This window comes from Grus americana, chromosome 3 (assembly GCF_028858705.1).
Source record: "Grus americana isolate bGruAme1 chromosome 3, bGruAme1.mat, whole genome shotgun sequence".
In the NCBI taxonomy this organism is placed as follows: domain Eukaryota; kingdom Metazoa; phylum Chordata; class Aves; order Gruiformes; family Gruidae; genus Grus; species Grus americana.
In genome coordinates, this window is record NC_072854.1 from 89,347,847 (window position 1) to 89,355,328 (window position 7,482).

The window sequence follows — 7,482 nt, forward strand, 5'->3', positions numbered from 1 at the left end:
TATTAAACTGTCCTGTTGATGATGTGTTAAGGTAGTCATGGATTTACCAGAGGTTCTAGGCAGATCAAGGCTACATCTTCCCCATTGGGGACACAAAGTCTTGGACAGACATAATTTAGTTATGCTTTAAATCAAGGAAAACATAGTAACTGCTTTCTAGAGCTGGATGAATTATTAACATCAATTGTCCTTTTCTTGCACGTGATTTTTGTAGGAATGTTTCATTGAAAATTTTACATAGCTTTTACACCTTTGGTTGCCTTTATGCATAGGCTTATGTTGATTCAGGTTATAGTATTCTCAATGGCCAGGAGATACAGCGAGAGACACTTTGAATCACTTCTTCAGAAGGAATGGCCTTTTTGGACATGGTTTTAGCTAACTGAAGGAATAAAGCCTAAAGCCTACTTGTTAGTCACAAATTTTGCTGTTCCACTGAAAGACAAAATGGGTTTGGGCTTTTGAGCCTGTAACATCACCAGCAATAATTTGTTGAAGGCAACAGTCCTGTATCGCTCCTCAAATACTTCAGGCAAAAAAACCACCAAAACAGTAAATTAACTGCAAGGGTGAGATGAGAAGTCACACGCTATCAATGATCCTCTACAGACGTTGTTAGAGAATCACACGGATGCACAGAATGAAAGAGTAAGATGGATTTATTTTTATTGGTCAAGTTCTTAGCAACTGTAGAGATGGCTGGTTTAATTGTATGCTCAAACATTAAATCTGCCTATGCTAGTTCTTAGGTTAGCAGGATGTTTTATTACTTTCCTTGCAATATTAAGGGACAGATTCTTAACAACAGCAAATCTGCACTCCTTTTTTCAGAAGAGGCCACCAGCATATATGGAAAGGCAGGGTTTCTCATGTGTATAGTTGCAGACTGGCATTTGGGAGAGCTGTGTCCTTGTCCCACATGTATCACTGCTTTGCTGGGTAACCATGGAGAAGTCATTCCCTTGTCTTCTACCACAGCTTCCCCCTCAGAAAAATTTGGATAATAATGTCAGGCTTCTTTGGGAAGAACTTTGAAATCTATGGGTGGAGAGCACTGTGTAAGAACAGGGTATCACTGGTAATTTATTTATTTACTGTCCAGTTGTGTGGATACTGGTCTACTTTTATCCACTGCCGCACCACAGCAGTGACCACAATAAACATTATACTCTTGGAATCTAAAGTACTTCTCTTGCGTTCACTGCCCAAACTCTTGTTCCAAGTCCCCCGTCTCCTGCAGCTGACAGGTGGAAGATCCATCACAGATTCCTGCCAACGCTAGAGATACCTGCCTGCATAAGTCCTGCCCACCCCAGTTCCCCACCTCCTCTGGCCTGGGTGCCTGCTTTCCCCTTCTCAGAGTCCAGTACGTGACGTGAGCGTCTCACGAGAAGATCCACTGCCCTGTAGTGCCACCTGGTAAGGTAAGGAGGGCAGCAATGCCCAGTGCACCACCGGCACCACGCCAGCCGAGGTAACAACCTCTTCCTCCTGCTTCCTCACTCTCTATATTGAGGGCTGCCAGAGCTTGGGGGAAAAAAACCCCAAAACCAACAAACAACAACAAACCCCACCCAAACCTCAAAAAAACCCAATAGCAAAGCACAGATGCGTTTTCTTGTCTGGAAGTACAGCATCTGATAAGGATGTGCATGACTTCAAGCTGTTGACAGCAAATTGGATGGATGCTGTTTTGCACAGATGTCCAAGCAAGCAGTCACTGTATCAGACTTGGTTCCCCACCCCGTGAGGAAAGATTTTCGAAAGAAAGAGCACTCTCCAACCCAGTAAGATTCACAACCATCAGTGAATGAAGGAGGAAGGTTTGTGCATCTGGCTAAAGTTATATGGGGGTGGAGGGGGGGCAGCCATCCCAAAGATGACTGCTTCATTAATTTTGTGAGAAACCTTGCAATTTTAGGATGAAGCCAATCTGTTTTAGCTGAAAATCACATTTAAATAATACACAGGATGAGGCCTTGACATTGCCACAGAAAATAATACTTTGTGGGGTCAAAACCTATGTAATAATTGGTCATGGTTTCATTAGCTTTTTTTCCCAGAGTTTGGTCTTCCTTTTCAACTACTACCATTTGTCTGATACAGCTCAGTCAATACCAATGGAAGATTAATTAAAGTTCTGGTCTACAAATGAAATTTTCCATCATGTCTTTATTAATTCCCAAGCCACTTCCATTCCCTTTTTTCTATCTTAATCTCTTTCCTCCCTACATCACCACTGCTTTCAGAACTGCCAGTTTACTAACCCAGTATTTACATTTTTTTGATTCATAATACATCATCATAACAGAGTTGTTCTTGGTGGTAGGTCTGTGCTGCCCTCCTCCCTATTGTATTTTTTTCATATATCAAAACAATTCTTTACCATAGCAACTTTTCTTGGCTACCTACCCATTCCAATAACTTGCGAGCAGCAAACACTTGACAACACTGATCAGACCCCGCTGTCCTTGTGCCAAATTGAAAGGCAACTCCTCCCTGGAACAGTAAATGCAGTCCCGAAGTTACAGGACAAAGCTGTTGCAGGTCTCTCGGAAAGCTCGTATTCTTTAAAAAGTTATGAACGCTAAAAAGTTACTGAATGCTAAAAAGTTGGCTGTGCCAAAACTTTCGGAACTTTAGAAGTAACTCGAGGGAGCAACTCCTCCCTAAGCCTTTTAATTTATGATAGGAAGGGAAGAGCTATAAAAGCTAACAAACTTTTTATAAAACTGGTAAAGGAAAAGAAGTGTTCAACTGAAATAAGTGTCAGACGTGGAACAAAAGGTGCCAAAAGTCATGCTGAACCAAATTCTTCTAACAATGCTTAAGTCACTGCTAGTTTGACATCAGATTTTTAAGAATAGGTGAAAGTAAGAGCCAACCTTTTTTAATAAGGGTTGTTATTTTACCTATCTAATCACAACTGCTCAATTTCACTTTATTTTCCTTCAAAAGTTTTCTACATAAATTTCCTCCATGATTTAAAGCTATATATCCTCCAACGTTCTGGTGAAGGAAATAATTTCAATATTCGCACTTATGTTTTCATATTGCAAAACTTTATCAAAGTTAAATTACAAGAAAAGGGGCTTTGCTTGTTATTGAATGACTTGAGAATGGTTGAGAATTATTAATTATATTTATCCCATCGCACTAAGAAATAGCACTTCGAGTTCCAATAAGCCATTTCATACTTCCAAATCAGCATGTACATAATAGTTTTCAATTAGTTTTATACTAAGAAATTAATATTTTCCAATTTATTTTTGGTCAAAAATGCCATCATTAGTCTCTGATTACAAACCATCAACTTAAAGAAAAAGATTTTACCTGCAGTTGGTAGAGTTAAGTGAAGCTAAAAAACGTCCAAGAATGTAGTATTTCAGTGTAGCCAAGAATCTGTGGAGGTTATTAAAAGTGGGAGATTTTGAAGTGGGAGTAGCTACAATCTAAGCATAATAAACAATATCACCACATAAATATTAAAGCATCCCATAAATTATATGGCCATAAAAAGTTGTAGGGGTTTTTTTACTGGTATATTCTCAGTGATTCCATTCATTCCCTAATTTTCCTGAGAATTACCATGCTGTTACAAATCGTTCAAGGTTCAGTTCCCAGTCTTGTTGCCAGAGATTTGCATACAGAGATGAACACGAATGATGGAGCAGTGGCACAGACATAATTAAAGGATACGGAGTCGTCATGTTCCTTCTTTCTGGCGCAGCCTAGCTCTTACTGCTTAGTCCCACACCTCGGGGATGTGCTCCCTCCAAAGCCATGTGAAGCAACAGCAGACTCATCTCTACTCCTGAAGTGAGCCTTTCCACCTCTGCTCTTTCCTATCATGTACCAGGGCATCTGTCCCGAGTCCTGTCCTTACTGAGTCCCAGACTTTGCTCTTTCTGTCTATTTGTCACTTTAGTTGCTCCGTTAAACTTGTCAGGCTCTTCAGGACATATCGTCCCAATGCTTTCAAATGCAGCTTTCTAATACTGACTGTCCACTCGGTCCAGGGAAATTTCTGGTTTCATCTTTACTTCCTTTACTCAGACCCCCACCAAGCTGTGTGCCTCTGCAGGGCTTGGCCTAAAATTCTCCAGGTTTCACCCCTCAAATTCCTTTTCCCAGCAGGGAGAACTACCATAAACATGACTTCTATTGGTTAGATTTTTTCTTCTGTGTAACCCATGAATCCACCTCTGCCACTACTATTACGAACATACTACTAATGTGGGGCTGCCTACCCGCTCCTCTTTGGCCACCTCCGTCCTCTTCTACTGCTGAAATAGAAAAGATTTCCCCTCCCTCCTCCTGTCACAGGGAAAAACTGCTCAGCGTACGTAGCTTAACCAAATCAGAATCAAAGTGTTTTATTGATTTGTTAATGACATAATTAACTGGCAATGAGGGAATCCACACATTCATGACCAATATCAATAGTAAACCAGATAAACCATACTACTATATACTTATGAAATGCTAATAAACACCCACAAGCTTCTAAACTCCCTCCTATGAGTAATCCCAAGGAGGTCTATTCCCCCCTGCAGAGAGTTAGGTACACACTCGTGCACACACACACACACTTGCAGCGGGGCTGTGGGTTACAGCCCAGCTTCCCCTACTTGCAGACCCCTCCAGAAGGAGACGCGGGTGCTGTCACTTCATGTCTACCCACGCTGCTCCCAACCATCCACTAACGCACACGCCGGTGAGAAAGCAGCCGGGAGGGCACACGCGCGCACGCTGAGTGGGAGCACCCGGCTGTTGCACCCCACGCCATCGGGCTCCCAGCTGGGTGCAGTCAACCCACAGCTCTGATGAGGAGGCTGCACTGCCTGTCCCGGACAGAGGTCGTGGTGCCCACAGGGCGACTTCTTGCAGTGTCGCATCAGGTCGTGTCGCTTTCTGTTTCCTCTTGAAGGTCTCCACCCTCCTCTTGAAGGTTTCTCAAACACATTTCCATAGTTCTGTTATACGTCTTTTCAGACTGACTACGTTTCAAAAGTCTCTGTAAATTCCCAGTTGTTGTTTAATCCAGATGATCGGATTGGGGCAGACGTCCTACCAGTTTTGGGTACTCCATACACAAACACGCCGTCTATCATCACTTCCTTATCTTAGGGGTGTTTTTATGCAGGCCATTTGCCAAAGGTGGGCCATATGAGCACTCGCACACCTCCCAAGCAGTTTTTTTTTTATTATTATTATTAAAAGCTCTATTGACACTTTCACACAAATATGCATCTCATTTTGACTATTCTTTTACTGTGTACTTTTAATGCCTGAATTATACCAGACTCATGCTTAGGCTATCAGGCTATCAATGCCTCCTTTGCAGCCTAGAGAAGTCAGCTTGTCTGGCTTTTTCCTCAATTCACAGGCTTGTATTTTGTACCCCTCTCTCTGTAAATGTGAGAGCTGCGGGGACAACGGCAACAGCCAATTTGGATGGCTGCAAAAAGAGAAACAGACTTCAAGCTATAACCCCAAAACTCTGTGTAAAGACCCAAATCCATCAAATCAGAAACTTGCTAGAAGAATTCAGTGCTTGTCAACATTTTGGTGACCTATTCCAAAATGTGAATGCTAGTTGATTCTTTTCAAACTGTTTTAGATAGTCCAAGGTTCTTTGGAGTTGTTTTTCTCAGAATGATGATGGAGTATTTTGGAAGGAGTATTACCAGAAGCCCAATATATTTTTCATAGGCTGAGAAATAAAAAATCTAGAGTAATTCAGAGAAAGCTTGCTTGGGTTTGGTAAATCTTACTTTGTTTGCACTTTCTATCCCTTTCTTAGTTTGTTTTTATTACTTGTCTCAAACAACCAGTCATACAAAGCCATTTGAATGCCTTGTCATGGAAGTGGTTACATTTTATCAATGCCCTCCAATCAATCCAGAATTTCATCTCTATTCCAGCCTCTTCTCTGACCTGAGATATTCTGCATCCTCACAGACCAGTACCTCTCATAAAAATCAAAGGCTTAGGCTTAAAAAAAAAATAAAATAATAATTAAAAAAATCTATATTTTACCTTTCCTTGTCTGACATTTTTGTCTGGGAAAAAAAATATCAACTTACATCCTAATCAACCCAGAATTTTATAAATAAATAAGGTATGCCTTTCAGAAAACAAAACTTGCTTGGTAAGCAGCAATTGATTCCTAACTTTAATAATGGAAGATGCTCTGCACTGCTAATACTGTTACCAAAAGATTATTTGTGAATCTATTAAAAAAGGCCTAAAATTAGGTTCATCCAGAAACTATAAAAGTAATTAGCTATATAATGTTCACAGGGACTTTGTTGCAGCACCTCCTGTCTGAAATATTTGCATTATATTTCTGTATCTTGCTGATTCACAATTTCATTTCAAGTTCCAGAAAAAAGCTTATCTTCTGTCCTGTATCTTATTTCCTCTACGTCCTAAATTGCACTTGAAGCCTTGCTCAAGAATTTTTCTAAGGAAAGTTACTTCATTTGTTTTGGCACTTTCTTTTCACAATTTTTCCACTTGTCTTCATGCTTTCACTAATACATTTAGAACATGGCTAAAGAGGATTCCATCATGCACTGTAGATGGCAAAGAGAGATCATATCCTATCAGATGAACATTCCTGCTGCTAAAGTATGAATGATCCTGATTTCTTTTAGAATTTGGCTTCACCGGACCTAAAAAAATCAAAATTCATTAGCTGTCCCTATGTAAAATGCATGTGGAAGATGGTGCTACTGGATTAACTATGTTTCTTTCTCCGGCCTATTGTGTGCTGTCTTTCCCTGCACATCTACTCAGAGCTCAGTAGTTCAGATTTAACCCACCGCCAATGTTCCCTTCTTGCATTGCACAACATCTCCTACACAGAAAGAACGAGATTATTCTCACGTTCACAATTACAATTTCCTTTGTATTGAAACGACTGTTTCTCCAGATGCCGTTCAGCTGGTCTACAGTGAGGGCACCCCACTGCGGTAGAGCGGACGGGCAACTCGCTGCCCCAGCAAGAGCTGCCAGACCTGCAGTCTTCGTGCAGACACAGAAGGCCCCTGCACCACCAGCTTCTACCTGCTGAAAAGGGATACCCTGGGAACTCCCAACTTTCTGAGAAGCAGCTTTGTTTACCTGAACACGATCGCTAGGAGTCAAAGAAAGGGTGAAAAATAACAAGCTGCAAAGCTGATCAGAATGTGTGAACCTACGATTCAAGAGAAGTCCTCACTTCAGAGCTTTAGTCTTTCTTTTCTCACAGCACAATTCCTAGGACCTTTCTCCCTCCTGGGTTTCAGCCCATACAAGAGACAAGCAAACATTACGTTTCTCAGCAGTGGACCCTGGCTCATTCCTCTACTGACTGTTATCAATGCCCACCACCAACTCGTACTCACTCACAGGAAGCCCGCTGTTTTCCCCTGTTTATGCTCCCCCTTGTCCCGCTGAGCCATGGCAATTACACTTAGACTCAGAAAGGCTTCT